The 11,508-nt window shown below is 39.0% G+C and overlaps 1 non-coding gene across 1 annotated transcript; it reads left to right on the plus strand.

The window, feature by feature from the left end:
• Positions 1-8,365: 8,365 nt before the first annotated feature.
• Positions 8,366-8,472, plus strand: LOC148562839 (small nucleolar RNA R71). Its single transcript, XR_015886797.1, has one exon. It is a non-coding gene; the product is annotated as a small nucleolar RNA R71 (small nucleolar RNA).
• Positions 8,473-11,508: the final 3,036 nt, after the last annotated feature.

An 11,508-nucleotide genomic window follows, 5' to 3' on the forward strand; every position in this document is an offset into this window, starting at 1 on the left:
GGTAAATCAGATGTGGGAACCCAAGTCTAGCCTTCTTGAGGGGGTTGGAGGCAATGTTGTATATCTGATCTAGGATAATATCCTCCACCTCCACTACCTCTCCCTTCATGATACAGTAAATCATGACAGCCTGGTCCACAGTGCATTCGGACCGGTTGCTAGTTGGCATGATAGACCTTCTGATGAAGTCTAACCATTCCCTAGCTACAAGAAGAAGCTCAGTACTCTTTAGTTGGGTTGGCTTGCCTTTTGCACCTATCTTCCATTGAGAACCCAGGATGCATAATTCTTCAATAACTAGATCCAATTCTTGGTCTCTATGCATCCTCTCACTATAACAGGCATACATATGATCTGGACCCGGCAGATGGAGAGCTCAGCAGACATCTCTTGGGCTGAACTCAATGACCTTGCCTCTCACATAACTCTGATAATTTTTCTCATTGTCTCCCTCAATATCTTTGTATGTGACCCAGAGGTTTCCATAAAACTCTTCGACCATCAATTGTCTAACCTCCGTGTGCGGGTTACACAGAAAATTCCACCCTCTTCTCTCAATTTCAAATTGAATTTTTGGATATTCATCTAGTTTCAGTGCAAATCTCACTTCCAAAGTCACATCCCTCTTGTAAGTATGATCATAAAAATATTCTTCATGGAGCTTAGATCGAAACCTGTGTGTATCATGAGAACTGGTAGCTGGCTCTTTACCTTTCCTATTCTTTGAAGGTGTACTAGTTTTGGGTGCCATTACAGAAAATAGAGAAAACAAACAAGCAAAGCGACAACACCAAATTTAAAACTTTTGCTCGTCCCTAAGAAAATTAGAGAAATACAAAGGGGAGGAAGGAGATAGTGAAATAAGAAAGTGAAAAAGAAAAGAAGAAAATAAAAATTAATGCTAAAATTTTCTTTTCTGTTCGGTTTTTTTTTATGGAAATAAAGAAAGACAGAAGAAGAAAAATAAAAGAAGATGAGAATGGGGGGATGGGTGAATATAGGGGAGGGGTATGGGTTAGGGTTGTTGTTGGTTTAGAGGGGAGGGGGTTTCGGAGATTGGGTTTTCTGTTGTGACGAGGGAAGGGGGAGGTCTTGTGTGTGTATAGAAGGGTAGTTGAAGTGTGTTGAGGTGTGGGTGAAAGAAGAGTGGAGGGGGCTTATATAGAGGGTTGAGATGGAGGAAGGGTTGGGGAGAAAGGTCACAGGCTTGTCTTGGGGCTAGGAGGGTTTCACGGATTGGAGTTGGGAGGGGAGAGGATCTTTGGGGAAGGGAACAAGGTTCACAGGTATGGTCTAGGGGGGATCTTGAAGAAAGGGGACAAGAGCTATAATTGTGCACGGCTTGAAAACAAAAAAATGAAAGGGAATATGGTGTAATTAGGGGAGATATGGTGTGTTAATAGGCCTGATTCGGTGTGGAATTGGTCAAAGTTAGGGGGCTGACGCCTAACTTGACAATACCTGTGCCTAACCTGAGTTGGGGAGTAAGTCTCATGGCGCCTAACTTCAACCCAATGGCACCTAACTTGATGCTTTCACTCCTTATAGCGCCTAAATTCAATAGTTGGGCGCCTAACTTCATGTGCCTTTCACCCTTCACGGCGCCTAACTTCATGTTCCTTTCTCCCCACTCAGTGCCTAACTTGACAAAGCTCCCTTCACTGGCACCTAACTTGTGGGGACTGGCGCCTAACTTGAGAGCTCCCGAATGCATCAACTGCCTCCACGCCTAACTTCAAGTTCCTGCGCCTAACTTCCCTTGGGCCCTCAACATGGCGCCTAACTTCACTGTTTGGTGCGCCTAACTTCAAGGTGACCGAATGGAATGGAATTTCAATGCTTGGTGTGGCGCCTAACTTGAGATATTAGAGTTAGGTGCCACCCTTCCTGAGAGTGACACAAATCTTGTACGCTGCGTTGACGCCTAACTTGAGATTTTCAAGTTAGGCGTCACCCAATCCGAATCAATATACTCCAGGGTGTTCGAAACTCTATCTTCAGGTACTTGTTTCTGTTCTAATTATTCTGCATGATCCACAAATACTCAAAACAGAGGAAAAACAATAGAACTTAAATAAAATCAAACAAATAACAAAATCAAAACAACAGAAATCACACTAAAGGATACAAAAATATCGGATTGCCTCCCGACAAGCGCTTCTTTAACGTCACTAGCTTGACAGTTATTTCTGCTAGTTTAGCAGATGAGCATACCTTTGGCGATCAACCTCGCCTCCAAGATAGTGCTTTACTGCTTTAACCTCTGGCCATTAACTGTAAAATTTCTGTCCGAATTCTCTTCTTGAATTTTCACATGACCATACAGTGATGCTCTGGTAACCATAAACGGTCCTAACCACCGGGATTTCAGCTTCTCGGGAAAGAGTTTGAGCCTTGAATTAAACAGAAGCACCCTCTGACCTGGATCAAAGACTCTGATGGTAATCTTCTTGTCATGCCATATCTTAGTTCTCTCCTTATAAAGCTTGGCATTTCCATAGGCCGAATATCTGAATTCATCAAGCTCATTCAACTGAAGCATTCTCTTTATTCCTGTAACTTGAGCATCAAAGTTCAGAAACTTGATTTCCCAGTAAGCTCTATGCTCTAGCTCAACTGGCAAGTGACAGGCTTTACCATAGACCAACTGATAAGGAGACATGCCAATAGGAGTCTTGTAAGCTGTCCGGTATGCCCAGAGAGCATCATCAAGCTTCCTAGACCAATCCTTCCTTGAGATACTGACGGTTTTCTCCAGAATCCTCTTAAGTTCTTGACGAGCAGGCAGAAGTCGGCTAATTAAGAAACCAAAAATAAGGAATACGTTGTGAGTATAGTTCTTAACCAGCTAAGGTCCGCCTCATCAATTTAGAAAAGTTGTCACAAAATTTAGAAATAAAAATACTGGGAGTATGAGTCCCAGGTCATCTCCCAACGAGTTGCAGGAAAGGGTGCTAATTTATTAATCAGGAGTTTTAAAGAAAGTTTGAGTTGGATAATGAGCAATTAAAATAATTGTAAATTAAAGCAATAAAAACTAAGAATTATTATTAATATAAAAAGCCTTGACTGGGGGAATGATTAATTGGAAGTTCTATCCATGTTGGAATCTTCTCAAGTGTAGTGTAAAGAGGTTGTTGTTTTCACTTAGTTAACCCTTACTAAATAAAGGAAAGTCAAGTGATTGAGCTAACTCTTATTCGCAAATCCTAGTCCTCTCCCTTGGGAAGGTCTAGCGTTAGTAAATACAGAATTAGCCAACTACGTCCAATTAACTAAGCACTTGAGCACTCCAACTCAAGTGTCTCCTCTTAATCAACCCCCATGTCAAGTTTGGAGATCTACTCCATTGATATGAATATAATACTCAAAAAAATATAAGAAGACATAATAAATTAAATAAAATAAAATAGAGAATTAAAATTAATTAAAAATAAAAGTAATCCTTTGCATCAACAATCCATGAAAATAATCTAATTGTAACTCTAAATAAAGTAAATAAGGATATGGAAGAGTAAGTGACAAACTAGATAACATAAACGGTGTTTTAAAAGAGTAAGGAATTAGGAAACAAACTAGAATAATATCTTCAACGGAGGGATGACTCTTCAATATCCAAAAGCATAAAACTAATAAATTATAAATGTATGTGAATGTATCTGAATGTGTATGAATGCCTCCTTGAGTCTCTGCATGTCACCTAGCTTTATTCTATGTTTCTGGGCCGAAAACTGGGTTAAAACGCGGCCCAAAATCGCTTCCAGCGTATTCTGTTATTTCTGCAGATCGCGCAGGTCATGCGTATACGTCGTCCACGCGTGTGCGTCATTCAGTGATTTTCCTTGTCACACGTACGCGTCGTCCACGCGTGCGCATCATTTGTACAGACTCCAATCCACGCGTTCGCGTCAGGCACGCGCACGCGTCACTGCGATTTTCTCCATTTCGCGCGCACGCGTGAGCCATGCGTGCGCGTCGATGTTCGCTGGTCATCTTCTTGGTTTCTTGTGTTCCTTCCATTTTTGCAAGCTTCCTCTCCATTCTTTAAGCCATTCCTGCCCTATGAAGCCTGAAACACTTAACACACGGATCACAGCATCGAATGGTATAAAGGAGAATTAAAATACACAAATAAAAGATCTCTAGGAAGCAAGTTTTCAACCATAGAACAAATTTGGGAAGGAATTGTAATATCATGCTAATCATATGAATAAGTGGGTAAAGACTTGATAAAACCACTCAATTAAACACAATATAAACCATAAAATAATAGTTTATCAGTTCTCTGTTAGAAACCTCAACCTGTCCACTTGTCTGAGGGTGATAGGGGGTTTCCACTTTATGACGGACTCCATACCTCTGTAGAAGTGAGTCTAGCTGTCTGTTACAGAAGTGACTTCCACCATCACTAATGAGTGTCCTTGGGACACCAAACCGGCTGAAAATATATCTATGAAGAAAGCTCATCACCACTTTGGCATCATTGGTGGGTAGAGCCACAGCTTCCACCCACTTGGACACATAATCTACTGCCACCAAGATATAGTTGTTGGAATATGAGGGTGGAAAAGATCCCATGAAGTTAATACCCCATACATCAAATAACTCAATCTCAAGAATTCCCTGCTGTGACATCTCATGGTTGGCAGGGAGATTCTTAGCTCTTTCACATCTGTCAGAGTTCTTCACAAATGCTCTTGAGTCCCGGAAGAGAGTCGGCCAGTAAAAACTGCTCTGAAGGACCTTTGTAGCTGTCCTTTCACCACCAAAGTGGCCTCCATAATCAGAACCATGACAGAACCAAAGAATCTACTGTGTTTCCTCATTTGAGACACATCTCCGGATTATACCATCTGAGCATCTTCTAAAAAGGTATGGTTCCTCCCAAAAGTAGTACTTTGCATCAATCAGTAGCTTCTTCACTTGTTGTTTACTGTACTCTTTTAGAATGAAATTCATGGCTTTGTAATTTGCAATGTCCGCAAACCAAGGAGCCTGCTGAATGAGGAACAGTTGCTCATCTGAAAATGTTCAGTCACAGCTGTGGGTGGTTGAACACCCTCTTCAATTTTAATCCTGGAAAGGTGGTCAACTACTTGATTTTCTGACCCTTTCATGTCCTTGGTCTCAATATCAAACTCCTGAAAGAGTAGCACCCATCTGATTAATCTTGGTTTAGAATCCTGTTTGGTTAGAAGGTACTTCACAGCAGCATGATCAGTATAAATAATAACCTTAGAACCAATTAAATAGGACCTAAACTTATTAATAGCATACAAAATAGCTAATAATTCTTTTTCTGTAGTTGTGTAATTCTTCTGAGCATCATTTAACACACGACTAGCATAGTAACTGACATGTATAAGCTTGCCATGCCTCTGTCCTAAAATAGCTCCTATAGCAAAATCACTAGCATCACACATTAATTCAAATGGCAAATCCCAGTCAGGGGGAGCTATGATGAGAGCAGAGGTAAGGTTTGCTTTTAGAGTTTCAAAATCATGCAGACAATCAACGTCAAATAGAAAAGGAACATCAGCAACTAAGAGGTTGCTCAATAGTTTAGCAATTTTAGAAAAATTCTTTATAAATCTTCTATAAAATCCTGCATGACTCAAGAAACTTCTGACTACCTTAACATTAATTGGTGGTGGTAATTTTTCAATTACCTCCACCTTGGCTCTATCAACCTCAATCTCCTTGCTTGAAATTCGATGTCCAAGAACAATACCTTCTGTAACCATAAAATGGCATTTTTCTCAATTTAAAGCAAGGTTTGATTCTTGACACCATTTCAAGACCATAGATAAATGCTTAAGGCAGGATTCAAAAGAATTACCAAAAATAGAAAATTCATCCATAAATACCTCAATAAACTTTTCAACCATGTCAGAAAAAATTGAGAGCATACACCTCCGAAAAGTTGCTGGGACATTACAGAGTCCAAATGGCATTCTCCTGTAAACAAATACTCCAAAAGGACATGTGAATTCTGTCTTCTCTTGATCTTGAGGGTCCACTGCAATTTGGTTATATCCAGAATATCCATCTAGAAAACAATAAAAAGCATGACTAGCTAACCTCTCAAGCATCTGATCAATGAAAGGCAGGGGGAAGTTATCCTTCCTTGTAGCAGTGTTGAGCCTCCTGTAGTCTATGTACATTCTCCATCCTGTGATGGTCCTTGTAGGAATTAGCTCATTCTTTTCATTCTTGATCACTGTCATCCCTCCTTTCTTGGGAACTACCTACACAGGACTCACCCAAGGGATATCAGAAATAGGGTATATAATGCCAGCTTCCCATAGTTTTATTACCTCTTTTTGGACCACCTCTTTTATAGTTGGATTGAGTCTCCGTTGTGGTTGCACAACCGGTTTAGCATCATCTTCAAGAAGGATCTTGTGCATACACTTGGTTAGATTAATCCCCTTTAAATCACCAATGGTCCACCCAGGTTTCAAAAAAGAGCTAATAATCACTGGATATGAATCATTTTCACCTAAGAACACATATTTCAAAGAAGAAGGCAAAGGCTTTAGCTCAAGCTTAGGGACTTCCTCCTCCACCTTAGACATGTTCACCATGTTCTTCTGGGGTGGTGAATCATCAATCTCAAGTAATTCATAGTCAGAGAGAGGATCCAGAATATCATCAAGTACCTCAGCTTCTAGTACATCTTGAACAAGTGGTTCAACAACATCAATTCTCATACATCCTTCAGAATCATTAGGGTGTTTGATGGTTTCAAATACATTAAGGACCACCTGTTCTTCATTGACCCTCAGGGTTAATTCACCCTTTTGCACATCAATCAGAGCTCTACCTGTAGCTAAAAAGGGTCTTCCAAGAATAATAGAGGACTTTTTATCCTCTTCCATATCCAATATAACAAAATCAGCAGGAAAAATAAATGGCCCTACTTTCACAAGTAAATCCTCAACAACCCCCACAAGAAATTTAATAGAAAGATCAGCAAGTTGAAGAGAAATACGAGTAGGTTTTACCTCCTCAATTTGGAGCTTTTTCATAACTGAAAGTGGCATGAGATTGATGCTAGCTCCAAGATCACACAAAGCTCTCTGAATAGTGACATCTCTAATGGTGCAAGAAATTACAAAGCTCCCTGGATCCTGCATCTTCTCAGGAAGATTATGTTGAATAATAGCACTGCATTCCTTAGATAACACCACTGTCTCTTTTTCCTTCCAATTCCTCTTGTTAGTCAACAGTTCTTTCATGAATTTAGCATAGAGAGGCATTTGCTCAAGAGTCTCAGCAAAAGGAATGTTGATCTGAAGCTTCTTGAAGACTTCTAAAATTCTAGAAAATGTCTTTGAAAGCCTTCTGAAGTCTTTGAGGATATGGCATTTTAGGCTTGTACTCAGGGGTCTTTGGCAATGTAGGATGAGTGTCAAGAGAGACTGGGAATGGATTATCTGCATGCCTAGGAGGGACGTGCTCCACCTCTTCTCTCTTCTCCTCTGGAGCTTCTTTTTCAACTAGCTCATCATTGACCTTAGTCTCAAAACCAGCTACTTTACCACTTCTCAATTGAATGACCTTGCATTCTTCTCTTGGGTTCACCACTGTATCACCAGGAAATGTACTTGGAGGCCTCTCAGGTATTTGCTTGCACAACTGGCCTACTTGCACCTCCAAGTTTCTGAGGGAAGCTCTAGTTTCCTGCATAAAATGATTCAATACTTCTTCCATATCAGTGTTCTTCTGGGACTGAGAATTTACCTACTGAGGTGGTTGTTGATTATGAGACTGAAACTGGCGGTTATTATGATTATTCTGCTAAAAACCGTCCTGAGAATTATTGTTAAAATTCTGTGATCCCTGAGGTTACTCTCTCCACCCAAAATTTAGGTGATTTCTCCATCCCTGATTATAGGTCTTAGAGTATGGATCATTATTGGGGTTTCTAAGAGCATTCCCCATGTAATTGACCTGTTCAGAAGAAGATTGAACATAGTCATAATTCTCACCTTGTATAGAGCTACCAGTCATGTCATAAGGGGCCTCTTGAGGTGCATTCTGAGTGTTGACAACTGAAACCTGCATCCCACTCAATTGTTGAGTAATTAAATTCATCTACTGAGACAAAATTTTGTTCTGAACAAGAAGAGCATCAAAAGCTTCTATTTCCAAAATGTTTTTCTTCTGAGGAGTCCCAGAGTTCACAGGATTCCTATTAGATAAGTATAAATATTGGTTGTTAGCAACCAACTCAATAAGCTCAGTAGTCTCCTCTGGTGTCTTCTTCATGTGCAATGAACCACCTACAGAATTATCTAAACACATTTTGGACATTTCACATAAGCCCTCATAAAATATATCCAGCTGAGTCCATTTAGAAAACATATCCGGAGGGCATTGCCTGGTCAGTAGCTTGAATCTCTCCCAGGCTTTATAAAGGGTCTCACCATCTTTCTGTCTGAAGGTCGGAACCTCCACCCTCAACTTAGTCAGCTTTTGTGGTGGGAAAAATTTAGTCAGAAATCCAGTGACCACCTTATCCCAAGTATCCAGGCTCCCCTTAGATTGAGAATCTAACCATAGTTTTGCTCTATCTCTCACAACAAATGCGAAGAGCATGAGTTTGTATACCTCAGAATTCACTCCGTTAGTCGTCACAGTATCACAAATCTGCAGAAAATTAGAAATAAACTTATTTGGGTCTTCATGAGGAAGTCCATGATATTGATAATTTTGTTGCACAAGAGTGACCAGCTGTGGCTTCAATTCAAAGTTGTTTGCAACTATAGAAGGCACCACAATACTTTTGCCATAAATGTCTGCATTAGGAGCAGTGTATGAGCCAAGCACTCTTCTAGGTTGCTCATTCTAATTCAGATTTGCCATATTGGCATTCACAGCACGATTATGATCCATGGTGGACTCTGCAGCTTTCCTTTCAAGAGTTTCACTCAGATTTTCACTAGCCTTGTAAAGTCTAGTTTGTTGCAAGCGCCGCCTCAAAGTCCTTTCAGGTTCAGGATCAAAATCTGTAAGAGGTTCCTTGTCTTTATTCCTGCTCATAAATAGACAGAAGACAAGAAAAGTGGGATTCTCTACGTTAAAGTGTAGAGAATTCCCAGTGAGGTAACCTATGTAAAAAAAAATGAAATAAAACACTTACTAATTAAGGCTAAAACTTTTCGAAAATGATGACTAAATTTAAGCTAAAATTTTCGAAATTTAAAAAGCAAATTAAACAGGAGAATTAAAATAAAATTAACTAGGTAACACCAAACTTAATTTCAGAAATTAAGGAAGAACAATAGTACTAAATTTTCAAAAATTATAAAGCAAGAATTAAATAAAATTAAACTAAAATGCGTAATCTAAGCAATCAAACAACTAATAGTTGTCAATCACAGTCAATCCCCGGCAACGGCGCCAAAAACTTGGTGCGAAATTTATAACTCACACACTAACTAGCAAGTGCACCGGGTCGTACCAAGTAGTACCTCAAGTGAATGAGGGTCGATCCCATGAGGATTGATGGACTAAGCAACATTGATTACGTGATTTACTTAGTTAGACAAACAGAAAAGAGTGTTGAGAGTTTAAATGCATCAAATAGTATTTCAGAGAATCAGAAAACAAGCAGTAAATTGTGGTAAAATATATATGGAGAAAATAGTTAAGGCTTCAGAGATATCTATCTTCCGAATTGATTTTTCTTACTAACTATTTTAATCATGCAAGATTCAATTCATGGCAAACTATATGTGACTAAACCCTAATTCCTTAGACCTTTTTAGTCTCCTCTAACCTTCATCAACCGCCAATTCCTTGGTCACTTAATTCCAATTAGAGGGTGAAGTTCAATTCTAGTTTATATGCCACAGAAACCCTAATTACCCAAATATAAGAGGATTATATATCACGTATCCCGTTAAGTCAAGATAATTAGTGATTTAGGAGAATATGTTTTCAAGTTGTTGTTCAAGTAAAGAGCTTTTCCAAGTTATACAAGAACTCAATTAGAACAAGGGTCATACTTCCGTTCCACCCAAATTCATAAGATAAAGAACAAAAACAATTCTTAAAATTAAAATCAGTACATGAATTAAAATAGAAAAATAATAGTATCAATCCATATAATAGACAGAGCTCCTAACCTTAACAGTGGAGGTTTAGCTGCTCATGGTTCAGAGAGAAAACTAGGATTTCCAAAAAATTGTAAATTGCGGAATGAGGTAGAAGAAAAGAGAAGAGCCCGAAGGGCTGATTCTTTTCCCTTTTATATCTAATCCTAATTAATGAAAAATATATTTTCTAAAAACTAAATAATATCTTTTCCTATTTTAAATGAATTAAAGTTAAATCGGAATTAAATAAGGATCTTCATGGCTTTGCAATTTAGACGTGGGGACCATCTTGCTTCTTAGTGTTGGTGCCTAACTTTGAGGGGAGTGGTGCCTAAATTGGACTTGGTCGAATTGGATTGAGTGAGTTAGCTGCACCTGGCGCCTAACTTGGCATTCTTGGCACCTAACTTGGAGGAGGCAGCATCCAAGTGAGTTTTGTTGTTGTGTCTGGCGCCTAACTTGAGAAATCTCAAGTTAAGTGCCATCTTGGCAGAATTCCATTAATGCTTTCCCTTGTCCTGGCACCTAACTTGGTAAAACCCAAGTTAGGCGCCACCTTGGCAGCCTTGGTTTGATGGATTATGTTTATCTTGGCGTCTAACTTGGGATTTCTCAAGCTAGGCACCACCCTTGCAGAATTTCTGGAAAAGAAGTATAAACTATTATATGTCGTTGGAAAGCTCTAGAAGTTAGCTTTCCAACGCCGCTAAAATCATATCAATTGGACCTCTATAGCTCGAGTTATTCAGGTTAGAGTGCAAAGAGGTTAAGGTTGACAGCATCATTCACTTTCTTCCTTTTTCTACAGAAACTCCATCAAATCCATCCAAATGCTACCTGAAATAAACAGAATTTCACGCGACTCAAATTAGCATCCATAGTGGCTAAAATTGATTAAACTCAATAATTTGAATGCAAATTCACTAGGAAAAGATAGAAAAGATGCTCACGCATCAACGTGATCGAAAAAGAGAGAGGAGAGAGAAGAGACAAAGCTTTCAATACTCAATTAAACTCAATTTAATTTTGAGTTTCTCTTACCAAGAAAAGTATTCAGCCAAATTGAATTTTGAATTCCAATCACAATGTATGAAAAATTTATCAATTTGGACCCCTTTGTTTTGTGATCACCGAATGACTTCCTTGGATCCCATTCTTTGATTTATCAACTTTGGTTTATGGGCTTCTAATTTAGGCTAATTTGATTTTCTTTCTTTTAATGTTCAGCCACCCTTTTTGAATTAAAATGATGCAGGGCTGAATTTGTTCATTGATCAAATTGGTCCTGTTGTAACTTTGACCCTTTATTGAAAACTAAATTACTTTCTGCACACTTGAACAAAAATCATCAAACAACCTATTGGAAATTATTAAATAAAACACTTAATAATAATTTTAGTAA

Source organism: Arachis ipaensis, chromosome B6 (assembly GCF_059453495.1).
Source record: "Arachis ipaensis isolate K30076 ecotype BB chromosome B6, ASM5945349v1, whole genome shotgun sequence".
Taxonomy (NCBI): Eukaryota; Viridiplantae; Streptophyta; class Magnoliopsida; order Fabales; family Fabaceae; genus Arachis; species Arachis ipaensis.